This window comes from Hemiscyllium ocellatum, chromosome 7 (genome assembly GCF_020745735.1).
Source record: "Hemiscyllium ocellatum isolate sHemOce1 chromosome 7, sHemOce1.pat.X.cur, whole genome shotgun sequence".
Lineage (NCBI taxonomy): Eukaryota > Metazoa > Chordata > Chondrichthyes > Orectolobiformes > Hemiscylliidae > Hemiscyllium > Hemiscyllium ocellatum.
Window position 1 is genome coordinate 7,034,744 of NC_083407.1, and position 17,256 is coordinate 7,051,999.

General features: G+C 45.1%; 1 protein-coding gene across 3 annotated transcripts in view; it reads right to left on the reverse strand.

The window, feature by feature from the left end:
* Positions 1 to 17,256, reverse strand: part of LOC132817709 (gap junction gamma-1 protein-like) — a 62,943-nt gene that overhangs the window by 19,677 nt on the left and 26,010 nt on the right. For 2 of the 3 annotated variants that reach the window (XM_060828235.1, XM_060828234.1), the window contains one exon: positions 8,383 to 8,444. The exons of the other annotated variant lie outside the window; for it this stretch is intronic. The gene's annotated coding sequence lies outside the window, so the exon portion shown is untranslated. The remainder of the gene's footprint in view (positions 1 to 8,382; positions 8,445 to 17,256) is intronic. 3 annotated transcript variants of the gene reach the window in all.

A 17,256-nucleotide genomic window follows, 5' to 3' on the forward strand; every position in this document is an offset into this window, starting at 1 on the left:
CGAGAGATTTACTGGATATTTCCTGGGCAGGAGAGTTTCAGTTATGAAGGATGGAAGAGGCTGAGGTTGATTTCCTTACAGCAGAGAAGATTGAGGGGGAGGGAGTGGATCTGATTGAGAAGACGAAATTCTGAAGGGCATATATGGGTTAGATAGGGGAGAAACCTTTCCTCTGAGTAGAGGGGTCAATAACCAAGGGCATAGGTTTCAGATAAGGAACAGGGGATTTAGAAGGATTTGGAGGAAAAATCTTTTTAGCCTGAGGGCGATGGATATCTGGAACTGACTGGCTCAGAGGTTGAGAGGCAGGAACCCTGAAGTCATTTTAAAAATATTTAGATGAAATCTTGAAATATAATAGCACACAAGGCTACAGGCCAAGTGCTGGAAAATGCAATTAGAATAGATAGGTGTTTGATGACTAGCAGACCACAAATGGGCTGAAGGGTCTCTTTCCATGCTGTAAAATCTCTGATTATAGGGAGTAAAATAAACATTCATCAGACTTGTTCCTGGGATGCCAAGAAGAAAAATTGGGAAAACAAGGCCTGTATTATCTAGAGATTTGAAGATTTAGAGTTCATCTCAATGAAATTTATAAAATACCTCAAAGAATAGACAGGGTAGATTCAGGTAAGATATTTCCCTTGTTTAAGGTAAAGAGGAACTAGAATTGGAGGCACGATTTAAAAATAAGGAGGATGCCATTTAGGAGCAAATTGAGTATTTTATTTAAGTCAGAGGGTTGTGAACCTTTGGAATTCCCTACCATAGAAGCTCAGACTTTGAGTATACTCAAGGTAGGGATTGATAGATTTTCGATAACCAATACTATACAGGGTTATGGAGATGGTGTGAGTAAAAGCCACTAAAATGTTTGCTCAACCACAAGCTGAATGGGCTACTCCTGCTCATATGTTCCTATGGCGACGCAAGGGACATCTTTTTCACCCAGAGGGTGGTGAGACTCTACAACTGACTGCCCATAACTGTGGTCGAAGCAGAAACCCTCCTAACACTGAAGTAGTATTTAGGTGTTTACTTGTGATGTCAAGGCACACAAGATTATGGGCCAATTGCTGGCAAAGGGGATTAAAATAGATAGTTGGTTTAGACCGGCACTTACTCAATGGGTTGAAGGGCCTTTTTTTCTGTGCTGTGAACCTCTTGGAACCCAAAGGTAGAATTATAGAATCTTAATTTCAGCACAGATGGAGGCCATTCAGTCCATCATGCCCATCCTGATAGTTCTTTCAAAATCACATGCAATCCATCCACTCTTCACACCCTGTTGGTTATTGATTTGTCCGGTACATGTTCAATCACCCTCAGTCTGCCTCCAGCACCCTATCAGGATATATATTCAGGATCTTAACAACCCTCTGGGTGAAGAGATGTCTCATTTTCCTCTGCTCCTATTACCAATTATCTTAAACCCCAGAAGCTCTGGTTAATTGTCCAGTTACCAGAGGAAACTCTGCCTCCTCAGACCTGCTCTGTCAAGCTCCTAGTAAGTTTAGATTCTTCTGTTCAGGATCTTCTCAATCCTCCTTGCCCAAAAATGAAAAATATGCCTGCACACAGCTGAACAGTACACAGCAGCACTGTCCTCACAGCCAGTGCATAGCAGCCCTGCCTCCACAACCAATGCACAGCATTTCACGTTCCCTGCCAACTCCCCCCAACAACCAGTGCGCAGCAACACTGTCCCCAATCAGTGCTCAGCAACACAGCTTCCCCCACCCAGTGAACAGCAGCCCTGTCCGAAGTATTACAGACCCCAAAAGCCTCAGGCCCTGGTTAATGCACCAGCTGGTCCTCAATTCTGTGTAGAAGACATGTACACTGACAGCCAGGAGGTGTATAGGCAGACTGCAGAAACTGGAAACCAGATTCTGGATTAATGGAGCTGGAAAAGCACAGCAGTTCAAGCAGCATCCGAGGAGCAGGAAAATCAACGTTTCGGGCAAAGGCTCTTCATCAAAAGCCCTACAAAACCCCCTGGTGCTCACCTTTGCCCTAGCAACCTTCACATAAACCAAATCATCCGCCGACATTTCCGCCACCTCCAAACGGATCCCACCACCAGGAATATATTTCCCTCCCCACCCCTTTTCGCCTTCTGCAAAGACCGTTCCCTCCGTGACTACCTGGTCAGGTCCACGCCCCCCTACAACCCACCCTCCCGTCCTGGCACTTTCCCCTGCCACCATAGGAATTGCAAAATCTGCGCCCACACCTCCTCCCTCACCTCCATCCAAGGCCCTAAAGGAGCCTTCCACATCCAAAGTTTTACCTGCACATCCACCAATATCATTTACTGTATCCGTTGCTCCCGATGCAGTCTCCACTACGTTGGGGAGACTGGACGTCTCCTAGCAGAACACTTTAGGGAACATCTCTGGGACACCCGCACCAATCAACTACACCGCCCCATGGCCCAACATTTCAACTCCTCCTCCCACTCTGCCGAGGACATGGAGGTCCTGGGCCTCCTTCACCGCCGCTCCCTCACCACCTGACGCCTGGAGGAAGAACGCCTCATCTTCCGCCTCAGAAAGCTTCGACCCCAGGGCATCAATGTGGACTTCAACAGCTTCCTCATTTCTCCTTCCCTCACCTCACCCCAGTTCCAAGCTTCCAGCTCAGCACTGTCCCCGTGACTTGTCCTACCTGCCTATCTTCTTTTCCACTTATCCACTCCACTCTCCCCCTGCCCCCAACCTATCACCTTCATCCCCACCCCCACTCACCTATTGTACTCTATGCTACTTTCTCCCCACCTCCACCCCTTTCTCATTTATCTCTCCACCCTTCAGGCTCTCTGCCTGTATTCCTGATGAAGGGCTTTTGCCCGAAAAGTCGATTTTACTGCTCCTCGGATGCTGCCTGAACTGCTGTGCTCTTCCAGCACCACTCTAATCCAGAAGCCAGAGGTATATGCTGTAAGTAGATTCATCTAATCAAGCTTTACAGAAGGATGCTATTCAGCCAATCTCTACTAATTCTTTCAGAAGTAATTCAGTTAATCCCATCCCCCTGCTCTTTTGCCATTTCGCTGCAATTTCTTTTCTCAGCAAGATTTATTTATTTTTCTTGTGAAGCCTGCTCCAGAACTTATATCCTACCAAGCAGTTTATCCCCAAACCTGAAAGCTCAATAGAGACAGAGTCACACAACATAGTAACAGACTCTTCGGTCCAACCAGTCCATGCTGACCATCATCCCAAATTTACATTAAACCAATCCGACCTGTCTGGACTTGATCCATATCCCTCCAAACCTCTCTTATTCATGGACTTATCCAAATGTCTATTAAATATTGTAACTGTATCCACATCCAGCACTTCCTGTATAAATTCATTCCACATGCGAACCACACTGTGTAAAAAAAAAACTCATGTCCTTTGTAAATCTTTCTCCTCTTACCTTAAAATATGCCCTGAGTCTCGAAATCCCCCATCATAAGGAAGAGACAGCTGCCATTCACTTTGCCTCTACCCTTCAAGATTTTAAAATCCTCTATAAGGTCACTCCTTAACCTCTAGCGCTCTAGTGCAAAAAGCCCTAGCCTATGCAGCCTCTGCCTATAACTACCTTGTGTTAACTCCAGTTCTTTTGCCACCCTGTGCTTTCCACTTGCCAGCTTGTCAGCCCATTAGAAACCCTCTCTCTTTTTTTAGGTTACCCCAGCAATTCATAATTTTGCTTTGCCTCTTAATAAATTCCCCAACACCTCATACAGTCATAGATTTATACAGATCTACAGCACAGAAAAGACCCTTCAGTCCATCGATTTTGATTGGCACAGGCTCAACCACCTAACTCTGCTAATTCCACTTTCCAGCAATGTATATCTTGACACTGCAAGTAGGCATCGAAATACTTCTTAAATGTTGAGGATGTCTGCCACTACCATCCTTACAGCAGCCAGTTCCAGATTCCCACCACCCTCTGGGTAAAAGGTCTTTTTTTCTAACCTGCCTGCTTCTTACATTAAACCTATGCCCTCTGGTTATTGATCCCTCTCTCAAGGGAAAAGTTTCTTCCTATCGATCCTATCCACGCCCTCCAATGAATCCATCCAAGTTCTTCACTCTCGAAGCTAACCCTGTGATTGCATATTTTTTGTCTTTATTGCTCTCTTTCTGAAACCTTCACATTAAGTTCCAAACCTGTGGTGTCTAGAACCAGGCACAATGCTGTACACAGAATCACTCAGAGGAAATAGGAACCCAAACAAGATCAACCTGTCTCCTGTTGACACCAAATCTGACACCACAGGTATGTCCAGCATGCAGGGTAGGACGAGGCTGGTTTGAGTTGTTACAGTTTGGGAATTGTTGTGTGCGATGACTAGCTGACAGGTTGTGCAGTGAGTCTAGCAACAAAATAAGGAATGATCAAGGAACAGCCTCCTTTGAACTCTTCCACATCCACTCGGAAATTTCAGAAACACATTCACTGCTGCCTCTCGCGTGAATTCAAACCACTAGCCCCTGCCATGGGTCCTGTATAAGTCAAGCCCTGTATTAAGTCCTCCATTCAATAGGTTTGTGGCTGATCCAATATAACCACACCTCCACTCCTTCTACCTTCCCCTGTAACAGTTGTTTTCCTGACCAATGAAGAATCCATTCCACTCAGCCTTAAGCATACATGAGGATACTGACCCCTTGGCTAAGTTTTCAAACCGGGTTCTGAAAAAGCTGAACTGCTTTGGGCCATTTCGGAAGGCTGTTAAGAGTTAACTATGTTGCTGTTGGTCTTGTGTCTCAAGTAGACCAGATTAGCTAAGGACAGAAGTTTTCCTTCCCTGAAGGGTAGTTAACCGGTTAACCAACCCAACAATATGCCACTTCTTGCCCCAGTCATTGATTTATGCTGTTTTGTAACTTCTGAACATCTATTCTAAATGCGCCAGAAAGGTATTCAACTACAGTGGCATCACATGTGCTCACCCTCATTGGACAACATGCATTGCACATGGGGGTCAACATCTTCAACTGAATTCCAACTTCCAATGTTATTGGATCACACCCAGCGATCAGAGTAACGGTGCAGTGCCTATTAGATGAGGTGCTGTTGGAAGCTCTACTTTTCAGATGAGATACAAAACCAAGATCGTAGACTGCCTTCTTGGGATATGAAGGATCTCATTCTCACCATCTTGAAGAGGAGCAGGGAGCTCTCTCCAGTGCCCCTAAGCCAACATTTGGGAAATACCTGAAATAGCATGGTGGCTCAGTGGTTAACACTGCTGCTTCTCAAAGTCCAGGGTCCCAGGTTCAACTCCACCCTCAGGTGAATCTGTGTGGGACATGGCAGGGAAGTGGGTCTAGGTGGGATGCTCTTTGTAGGGTTGGACTCAAGGGACTACTTCCACACAGTAGGGATTCTATGATTCAAGGTGCCTCAAGTCAAGACTCCAGACATGTTTTTTTTGGATGTGGACAAGAGGACATGGAATCCACATATTTTGAACTCAATTTCTACTCAGGATCGTGCGAAAAGATAGTTCATTTTTTCACAGCCTTGATGAAACTTTTATTTCAAAATGTTTGATCAACTTCAAATATCCAAAGCAGGAGGGTGAACACAATTGACAAACAGGCATATTCACCAAGAGTTACAACATGGCACTTCTGGCCAAGAAACTGGATCTTGTTTAGACATGGTGGAGAGGACCTGCATAAAGCCCTAAGGCTTAATAATCAATGTCAGAACACAGAAACATAGAAAGTGGGAGCAGGAATAGGCCATTCAGCCCTTCAGGCCATCTGCACCCCAAGGTGATCAGGACTAATCATCTAATTAAGTCCCCTGTATCCTCTTTCTCCCCATATCCTTAGATTGCATTAGCTCCAACAACCATATCTAATTCTTTCTTGAAAACATTCAATATTGTGGCCTTAACTGCTTTCTGTAGTAGGGAATTCCACAGGCTCACCACTCTCTGGGTGAAGACACTTTTCATCTCAATACTAAATGGTCTCCGTATTCTTAAACTATAGCCCATGGTCTAGACTCCCTGTCTAGTCCTATTAGAATTAAGTTTCTAATGGGGTCCCCCTCATTCTTCTAAACTCCAATGAATATAGTCCTGGGCAAACCAGTCTCTCTTCATATACAAATTCTACTATCCCAGAAATAAATCTGGTCAACCTTTGCTGCATTCCCTCTATACCCAGAATTCCTTTCTCAGATAGAGAGATCAAAACTGCACGAAAATCTACTGGTGTGGTTCCACCAAATCCCGGTATAATTCAGCAAGTCATCCCTGCTCCTGAACTCAAATCCACTCACTTTGAAGCTGAAAATGTGTTGCTGGTTAAAGCACAGCAGGTCAGGCAGTTCCTTGGATGCTGTCTGACCTGCTGTGCTTTAACCAGCAACACATTTTCAGCTGTGATCTCCAGCATCTGCAGACTTCATTTTTTACCCACTCACTATGAAGGCCAACATACAACTTACTTCCTGCCCTGTCTGATGCACCTGCACGCTTACTTTCAGCAACTGGTGTACAAGGACAGCCCACTCATTGCCCTTCCCCGTTTCCAAACTATCACCCATCAGATCATGATCTGTCTTCCTGTTTTTGCTCTGAAAGTGGATAACCTCTTTTTTATCCCCATTATACAGCATCGGCCATGCGTTTGCACACTGGTTAGTCCAAATCTCACTGAAGCATCTCCCGCACAGCTCACCTTCCAATCCAGCATTGTGCTGCCTTGCAAACTTAGCAATATTACATTTAGTTCCCTCTTCTTAATCATTGATATCAAGCATTCAACTCCACAAGTAGATAACAAGATAACAAGATTTGAAGGGATATGGGCCAAGTGCTGGCAAGCGGGACTAGATTTTGTTGGGATATCTGGTCGGCGTGCATGAGTTGGACCTAAGGGTCTGTTTCCGTGCTGTATATCTCTATGACTCTATAATGGTTTTTTGATCAATAATCCTTGCCCGTAAAAAGCAGTAGGATGGAATGAGACAAGGAAGCAGAATGTGAAAATTAGAAAGGAAGAATATGATTTTAGATAACTTAACTTTATGATGTATTATTTCCTCTATCAGGACACTTCTTGTGTGATAAATAATCTCAATATCATCACTAATAGACCACCTTGCTCTCATACATTTCTACTCTGGGCTTGCTACACTATTCCAATGGAACTCAACACAAGCTTGAGGAACAACACCTCATTTTCCTCTTAGACACTTTACAGCCTCTAACACACAACACTGAGTTCCACAACCTCACTATTTTTGTACTCTGTACACTGTTTTTCTTAATATCCCCAGTCATGTCTATATGCATCTTGTTGGCTTTGTTCTCAGCAGAGGGGATCCATTTTCTCCTTTCCAGATCTTTATTTACACACACTTTACATCTCTCTTTGTCCTTTACCACCACTAGCACTCCCCTTGTCTTTGGCTTAATGAGGATACTCAGTCTGTCCCCCTCAATCTTCCCTCTCACTCTGTCAAAAGTATAAAAACAACCATTTTACATCCTATTCAGTTTCAAAAGAGAGTCAGACTGGATTCATAATATTAACTCCGTTTCACTCTCCAGAATTCTCTATTTTTATTCTCTAAATTCTCTAAAATTTTACTTGATGTGGAGCTCATGCCAATAATTTCTTATTTTAACTTTATCTCCTGACAGCAAGTTAATTATGGACTGGGCCAGGGGACAGATAGTGAGAGAGAAATAGAGAGCTAGGCACCGTACCCAACAGAGTGCAAAACATTGGGAGTCTTCAGTAGCTTCACAATTACATAGGCCAACTGGTCTACTTTATTTGTAGTCTCTACACGATCCATCTGTCACCTACTGCATCTCAGCCCTCAGCTAATTCTTCTCAGGCCTGAACTGAACCATCAATTTTCCTGCTCCTCCGATGCTGCCTGACCTGCTGGGCCTTTCCAGCTCCACATTTTATCCATTTACCTTTCTACTGCAGTCGTGTGCTTATTGAGTTTCTCCTTAAAAAGCATGTGTGCGTTTTTAACTGAAAACCATTGCCTTGTGGGAGCGAGTTTCACACTGTTACAACTCTCCTGGTAAAGAGGATTCTTCTTAATTCCCTGTCAGCCTTATTCGTGCCTGTCCTTAATTTGATGGCATCTTAGTTTTACACCCCGTTTCACAACTGGAAATATTTTCTACGCTGAACCCCATTGATATTTACAGACCACTGCCCAGTCACCAATCAAATCCCGTGGAAATTTTGCAAAGTGCACACGTGTGGGAACTGGGAAAAGAAGTTGATAGAGGAGACAGAGACCTCACTACAAACATTTCAGACCCAACATCAACTGTTTCTTTTAATAAGCAAACTTGTGCAAAGGGAAGCAAGTTGCATAACTTACCGTAAAACTGGGTCAATAACTGGCCTAGGTCCAAACTCTTCGAAAACCAACTCCTTACAGTGCTAAAGAGAAAAAACAGTTTTAAAATATTGCAATGAGCAATTCCTGCTATCATGGAATCCAACAGGGACTGATCTGAACTAAAAAAGACACTCAGCTATTTAAAAATTAAGACCCTCCCCTTGAGCAACACGTTTCACTCAGTAATTCCTGAGGAAAAAAAATTCCATTTCAAAACAATGAATCAATGATGCGTCAAGTCTGGGATAATAATCCTTTTGCCCAATACTGTGCTAACTTGTCTGTGCATGCATCAAAACAGCTTACATTTCAAAATAGGCCAGCTCTGCTGGTGACTAATATTTGAGAGCTATTTACTGCTTCATCTTGCTTCCCACTTGGCAATTTAGCACTCCCATAGGAACAGGAGTAGACCATTCAGTCCCTTGAGCATGTTCAACCATTCAATAAGGTCATGCCTGATCTGTGGCCGAACTCTGTATACCTACCTTTGACCATGTCTCTTACTAAATTTGCTTAAGAAAAATTTATCTATTTCAGATTTAAAATTAACCGCTGTTATAGTATTCACTGCCATTTGTGGAAAAGAGTTCCAAACCTCTACCACCCTCTCTCTGTATGTAAAAATGCTTCCTAACATCTCTCCTGAACAGTCTGGCTCTAATTTATAGACTATGCCCCCTAATTCTCAAACCCCCAACCAGTGGATATAGTTTATCTTCATCTACCTGTACTCTCTTATTAAAATAAGACCATAAGAAATAGGCATGGGTGGCACGGTGGCACAGTGGTTAGCACTGCTGCCTCACAGCACCTGAGACCCGGGTTCAATTCCCGACTCAGGCGACTGACTGTGTGGAGTTTGCACGTTCTCCCCGTGTCTGTGTGGGTTTCCTCTGGGTGCTCCGGTTTCCTCCCACAGTCCAAAGATGTGCAGGTCAGGTGAATTGGCCATGCTAAATTGCCCATAGTGTTAGGTTAGGGGTATGGGTGGGTTGCGCTTTGGCGGGTCAGTGTGGACTTGTTGGCCCAAAGGGCCTGTTTCCACACTGTAAGTAATCTAATCTAATTGTGGAACAGGAGTAAGTCTTTGGCCCCTTGAGCCTGGTCCACCATTTAACAGGATCATGGCCGCTCTGACATTCCCCACATCCATTTTTCATGAACTCCTTGACTCCCCTACTATCAAGAATCTATCTCAGTGTTAAATATACACAAGTAGTTTCAAAGACTCACAACCTCTGGGAGAAGAAATTTCTCATCTCAGTCTTCAATTGGCACCCCATATTGAAGATTTCATTCAGATCACCTTCAACCTTCTAAAACTCTAGAGATAAAAGGCTGAATTTGTATGATCTCCCCGGAAGCCCAGGTATCATTCTTGTAAACCTGAATTGTATTCTCTCCAAGGTGAAGATATCCTGTGGTGCCCAGATCTGCTCACAGTACTCCCAAGTGGGCTCTCACCAGGAATTTGTATAACTGCAGCACAACCTCTGCATCCTTGTACTTCAGTCCTCGAGATATAATGGCTGGCATTCCATTAGCTTTCTTGATTATTTTCTGCACCTGCTCATTTTAAAGATCTATGTAACTGAACCCCTTCAAATCCAAACAATTCACAATCTTTATTGTGATCAGACAATTAAAGAACGGAAACAGAAAGTGCTGGATAAGCTCAGGGGGTCTGGCAGCATCTGTCAGAGTTAACGTTTCAAGTCCAATATGACTTTTGATTCCAAACAAGTCAGTCATGCTCACTCAGTCTTTATCAAATAAAACTGCTCAGGCTCATGCTCTACAACATTTATTATCTCCCCTCACTCGCTGTCACTCTCCTACAACACTAAACCTGCATGACCTCTGTGCTGCTGCCTAACTCACCTGGGAAACTTCTTCCCTGCTGTCATCAGACTTTTGAATGGGCCTCTCACATATTAGAGTTAATCTTTCTCTGCAACTTCTCTGTCGCTGTAACGTTATATTCTGCATTCTGTTCTATTACCCTGATGTATTTATGTAAAGTATGATTTGCCTGGATTGCACATAAAACAATACGTTTCACTGTGTCTTGGTACATGTGACAATAATCAAATTAAATCATCACCTTTCCTCCACTTGCACCAACATCAACAGCCCCACCCCCCCACTTTCACGTCATTCAATTCTTCCCTCACTGTCCACACCAAGTATGGTCACAGTCATCTTCTTCCCCATTGCCTACAGTCGATTTCGAGCACGATGGAAGGTGACAGTGGGTGCTCCCCAACCTGTGGCATCCCCAACCTCTGCCTGAACATATTGGGGAGACCCCAAGTATCAAAAACCCCTTCCTGATAGCTCATCCTGCAAGCCCTATTTGTATATTGCCCATCCCAACCCGTCTACGTCAGACTTCAACTGCTGGCCTGCCCCTTCTCAAACCCTGGCATATGGGGTGACCGTGCCAGGTGTGAACATACACTGTCTTCCCTTTCGAAGCCAGGGTGCTCCTGATCATGGGCAACTCCTTCTAACTTCTGCATGACCCTGTTCCCACCCATGCTTTACCACATTCCACACCTCCCCTTATAAATACCGTTGCCACCTTTAGATTTTTTATTCACCTTTCCCACAGCCTGCAGCTCCCTTTAGGTTACGCACAAGTGAGGTCTGCAGATGCTGAAGATTACAGACAAGAGTGTGGGGCTGGAAAAGCTCAGCAGGTCAGGCAGCATCCAAGAAGCAGGACAGTCAACGTTTCAGGAAAATGAAGGGCTTTTGCCCAAAATGTCGATTCTCCTGCTCCTCAGATGCTGCCTGACCTGCTGTGCTCTTCCAGCACCACTCGTCCAATGGGCTCCTGAGTCTTCCTCCTATGACAGCAGTCCCCATGACACATCATCCACCTTTTGCCTTTGTTTCTGTGGACTGTCTGACGGACTAAGCATGGCCCATTGCCTTGAGAGCCCCGGAAAACGCACAGACCTGACCAATGATTGTGCACCTTTCCGACCACACAGGCCCTAACACTCCTGCCTCAGACTGGTTACTACAGACACTCAGGACAGAGCGTGAACCACGCCCCTGCACTATTGAGCTATGGTCCCCACTGCAGAGGTGGTGTCATCCCGACCAGGCACCTGACTGTGGTCAATAACCTGTACTGGTATGGGAGACTGACAGTGCTGGGACCCCCACACTAACAGGTGCCTCCATGGGCGTCAGTGAGGTCTGCTCCCCTGAGACTTTGAGACAGGGCTGCCTGCTTGCTGCACATGCAGTGTGTTTGTTATGGAGTGAATGTGAGATTAATGAGAGAAGCTGCTGCATAGCAAGATGGGCGCCTGCCAGAGGAAGGACAAGCTGCCTGGTTGTGTGCCCGCACAAATTGGCACGGTAAGGCTGGGAGGCTGTGAGCATGCAGATAGGTGTTCAGTGAGTGTGCACTGAGAGAGTAACCAAGCAGCCCTGGGATACAGCCGGGGAGGTAGGTGTCTGCCCCTGCTCCCATAGTGCTCTTGCAGCAGCTTTTCAATACTGATTACTGTGAAGGAGCTCTGTGCTTCCGCAGTGTCCAATGAATGAATTGGAGATATCCCAGGTTGGTCGAGAGGGACTGGCAAATTTCTGTTGATGAGGGATGTGTGTGGCTGACGCCTGCGTATTGTGTCCTGAGATTCTGCTCGGCTCTGAGCAACATTGTGGCTCCTTAAAACCAGCAATAAGCTGAAGTTGCCAGGTACTGTCATGTTGAGAATTCTCAATGCCCAGCTTATTAGTTTTTTTATTTATTCATTCATGCGATGAGGGCGTTGCTGGCTGTGCCAGCATTTATTGTTCATCCCTAATTGCCCAGAGGGCATTTAAGAATCAACCACATTGCTGTAGTTTTGGAATGACGTATAGGCCACACTGGTAAGGATGGCAGTTTAATTGGAGAAGGGTCATTCCTGAACCAGATGGGTTTTGCCAACAATCAACAATTGCTTCACGGTCACCATTAGACTCTTAATTCCAGATTTTTGTTGAATTCAAATTCCACCATCTGCCATGACAGGATTTAAACCTGAAACATTACCTGGCTCTCTGCATTAACAGGCCAGCGATAATACACACCTTCCTCAATTATCGAGTTTGGTAAGATAGGAGACTGAGTATTAGTGAGTAACATTTCATTTAACAAGTAATGTTCCCTCTTAATTGACAACTGGCTGCTTGGCTCAACAAATGCATAAAAGATGCAGTAAAGACATCAAGAGAGACCACAATCAACCTCTCGTCTGATTCTGACACAAATCTCACCAATGGCTGATGTCCCTGTGTGATTCTGCCCTTTGACTTTTCAACTCTCTGCCTCAGAAGGCAGTGGAGGCAGGCTCCTTAAATATTTTTACAGTGCAGTTAGATAGACCCTCATTAGGCAGAGGAATGGATAGTTATTGGAGGAGTAGATGGGAATGTGGAATTTGAAATGAATCGATCAGCTCTGATCGTATTGAAAAGTGACTTTATGGGCCTCTTGAAGACAAGATATGAAGGAGGCTTCCTCTGTGAGGGGGAGTCCAGAACCTGAGGCAGGACGTTCTGGCTATGGAGGGAGTGCTACAATAGCGAGGGTGAAGAGGAGGGGCAATACGCCCAAAGAACCCTGGCTGTCTCTGTAGGTTTTGAAAAGGCACAAATAATGCAAATTAGTGGAGGTGCTAGTGGAGTATAGGAAGAGCAAGGGCATTTTAAGAAAGCAATGGGACAGCAACGACACTGCAGGGATTCTATGGTTCAAAGAGGGGCCTGTTGCCTCTCCGAATCTATGGCACTCCTTAATATTTAGCTCTTTGACCGAGAGTCTGACCAAGATAGATTCAAGGGTAATGGGAAAATGCAGGAGAGTGTATATAAGGAATGTGGGTTCAGCCCAGATCCAAGTGAATAGCATAACAAGCTTGAGTGGCCAAAAGGCACATTCCTGTCCCTGTTTCTTATGATTCTAGGATACTGTCATCTGACCCAATACCTCCTTATGTGAAGCAAACAGAAACAGTAATTGACAGGAGAAACTCAGCAGGCCTGATAGCATTTGTGAAGAGGGAAACAGTTAGCAATTCAAGTCAGTTCTGAGATGGCAGCGCTAGCAAACAAGGAAGTGTTTTGGCTCTCGAGTCCATCTGGTCCAGGTCGGCCATATCCTTCTTTCTCTTTCATTTTTGTCATCTTTGTTTCTTATTTAGTGCATCATCATCTTGTCAACGGCATCAACTAGGCAGAGATTGGACCAGCTGCACTGTGGGCCCGGATCCAGACTCCTGGTGATGGCAGAGACTGCAGCTACAGCTGCACAGTGGGCATGGATCGGGACCCCTGGTGATGGCAGAGACTGGACCAGCTGCACAGTGGGAATGGATCGGGACTCCTGGTGATGGCAGAGACTGGACCAGCTGCACAGTGGGCATGGATCGGGACTCCTGGTGATGGCAGAGGCTGGACCAGCTGCACAGTGGGCATGGATCGGGACCCCTGGTGATGGCAGAGACTGCAGCTACAGCTGCACGGTGGGCATGGATCGGGACTCCTGGTGATGGCAGAGACTGCAGCTACAGCTGCACGGTGGGCATGGATCGGGACCCCTGGTGATGGCAGAGACTGGACCAGCTGCACAGTGGGAATGGATCGGGACCCCTGGTGATGGCAGAGACTGCAGCTACAGCTGCACGGTGGGCATGGATCGGGACCCCTGGTGATGGCAGAGACTGCAGCTACAGCTGCACAGTGGGCATGGATCGGGACTCCTGGTGATGGCAGAGACTGCAGCTACAGCTGCACGGTGGGCATGGATCGGGACCCCTGGTGATGGCAGAGACTGCAGCTCCAGCTGCACGGTGGGCATGGATCGGGACCCCTGGTGATGGCAGAGGCTGCAGCTACAGCTGCACAGTGGGCATGGATCGGGACTCCTAGTGATGGCAGAGACTGGACCAGCTGCACAGTGGGCATGGATCGGGACTCCTGGTGATGGCAGAGACTGGACCAGCTGCACAGTGGGCATGGATCGGGACTCCTGGTGATGGCAGAGACTGCAGCTATTGCTGCACGGTGGGCATGGATCGGGACTCCTGGTGATGGCAGAGGCTGCAGCTACAGCTGCACAGTGGGCATGGGTCGGGACTCGGAAGCCGCGAGGCAGTGGAAGTGAATTTACAACAAGGACTCACTGTAGCCCTGAAACCGGAACACCTTGCAGAAATCCCAGAGATCTTAAGAAAACATGGAGCTGTGCTTGACAAGAAGGACTGTAAAGTTGCACATTATATCTTAATTTTCTGGCTTTATTTTTTTTCTGTCAATTGAACAGAAGTTGGAGCTGTATTTAAGTAATTTCTTTTTATTCTTTTTGTCATCCAGATTGTGGCAACAAACCATCTTTAACCGTATTTTCCCAAACGCATGTGGCAATAAAAGCATTCATTCATTCCAGAATCACTCATCTTCAGAACTGAAAGGAGTTGGGAAAAGTTATTTTTCATACTTTTAAGAGATGCAAAGGAGGAACAAGAGAACAGATGTATAGAGGCTCAAAGTAAAACATCAAAGGGATCACTAGTGGTGGAGAAAGGAGAGAATGTAAAATGACTGTAAACTAATGTGTGAACAGGAGAGAACAGGTCATCTCTATAAAGAGCAAAGTAAACAAGACACAAACAAGACAATACTGGGAGGAGGGGCATGTAGGAAAATTAGAGAATTGATTGAACTTGATCAGTTTCTAAGGTTATGAAATTCAAATTTTGAGACATTGAGTCTGTAAAGTACCTAAAGCAAACAATGAGGTGTCGTTCCCTGAGTTTGCATTGCACTTCTTCGCAACATCATACGTCCCTTTGTTTTATAACACACCTGTGAAGCACCTGGGGGCATCTCACTCTATTAAAGGTGCTTCATGAATAAATTGTTGTCATTAACAGGAAGGATACATCTGCCTTCAGTGCCCAGAGATCATTGAACCACCTGAGAGAGCAGATAGAGGCAAGTTTTTGCCATGTTTTCTACATTCCAGCAGGCAGTGTTCAGGAAGAACTTGGCTGATAATTCATGGAGTACTGAGGTTGTGGAAGACGCTATAAACTTCAATGTAAGTTCCTTTCCATAAAGGTACTTTTACCACTGAGCATTGAGTAATGATTTCACCCTCCAAGTACTTTGAATAGGTCACAACACTACTCATTCCAGACATGTGGAAATCAGTGTTTGATTGCAATGATGCAAATCACAAGTTATCCTTACAGCCGGAAGTCAAATGTGTTTTTGATGGACGTGCCCCAGCCAAACAGAAGCTAATCAATCATACCAATATCTTGACACATTTGAAATTGAAGTATTGAAGGAAGAGGGAGGATCGGATTTAAATTTACAGACTGCTGAGAGGCCTGCATAAGTGGAAATGAAGAACATGTTTCGACAAGTAGGAGAAACTCGGACCCAAGGGCACAACCTCAGAGTGAAAGGACAATCTTTAGAACTGAGATGAGGAGGAATTTCTACAGAGGGTGGGGAATCTGTGGGAGTCATTGCTGCAGAGGGCTGTGGAGGCCAAGCCATTGAGTATATTTAAGACAGAGATATATAGGTTCTTGATTAATAAGGGGATCCAGTGTTACAGGGAGAAGCAGGAGAATGGGGTTGAGAAACATATCAACTTTCCTGATGAAGGGCTTATGCCCAAAACGTCAAATTTCCTGTTCCTCGGATGCTGCCTGACCTGCTGCGCTTTTCCAGCAACACAGTTTCAACTCTGATCTCCAGCATCTGCAGACCTCACTTTCTCCTTGAGAAACATATCAGCCATGATCAAATGGCAGAGCCGAGTTCCTGGGCCAAATAGCATAATTCTATTCCTATATCTTATTGTCTTATGGTCCCTCTATTATAAGGTTAGAAATGGAGATGAGCAGTGGTGCTTGTGTAATATTCAGTACCAGTTACTACCCCTGAGACACTGGGTCCAAATACAGCAATACATGGGTAATATCCAGGTTTAGGATGATAAGTGATGTGTGTGCCACACAGATGCCATTGACTATTGTATCTTGTTGACAATCTAGCCATCACTATGTGACATTCACTGGCATCACTTAACATCCTGACAGGCTACTATTGACCGGAGACTGAACTGGACTCACCATTTAAACAATATGGTACAATTGCTGTGTGCAATTCTGGTCTATTGTGTGCAATTTTGGCCTCTTTATCTGATTGAAGGATTTTCTGGATATGGAGGGAATGCAACAAAGGTTTACCAGACTAATTTCTGAGATGGTAGGACAGATGTATGAAGAGAAATTGGATCAATTAAGACGACATTCACTGGAATTTAGAAGAGTGAGGGGGAATCTCACAGAAATATATAAAATTTTAACAGGTCCAAACAGATTAAATGCAGGAGGAATGCTCTTGATAACCAGGAGTCCAAGCCAGGGGTCACAGTCCAGAGATATGAGGTAGGCCATTAATGACGGAGATAAGGAGAAATTTCTCCAGATAGTGATGAGCCTGCGAATTCACTGCCACAAAAAGCGATTGAGGGCAAAACATTGAATGTTTTCAAGAAGGTCTTAGACATAATTCTTAGGACTAAAGGGAATCAAAGTATACAGGGTGAAAGTGGAATGAGGGCTGAGTTGGATGATTAGCCACGATCATATTGGTTGGCATAGCAGGCTCAAAAGGGCCAAATGGCCTACTCCTGCTCCCACTTTCTGTGCTTTCGTGTTTCTAAGAGAAGGTCAGTTACTAAGAATCCCACAGCAAATAACTCGCTTCCCAACTCCCCAAAGTCTGCCTACTATCTACAGCTCACGTTAAGAGTATGACAGAATA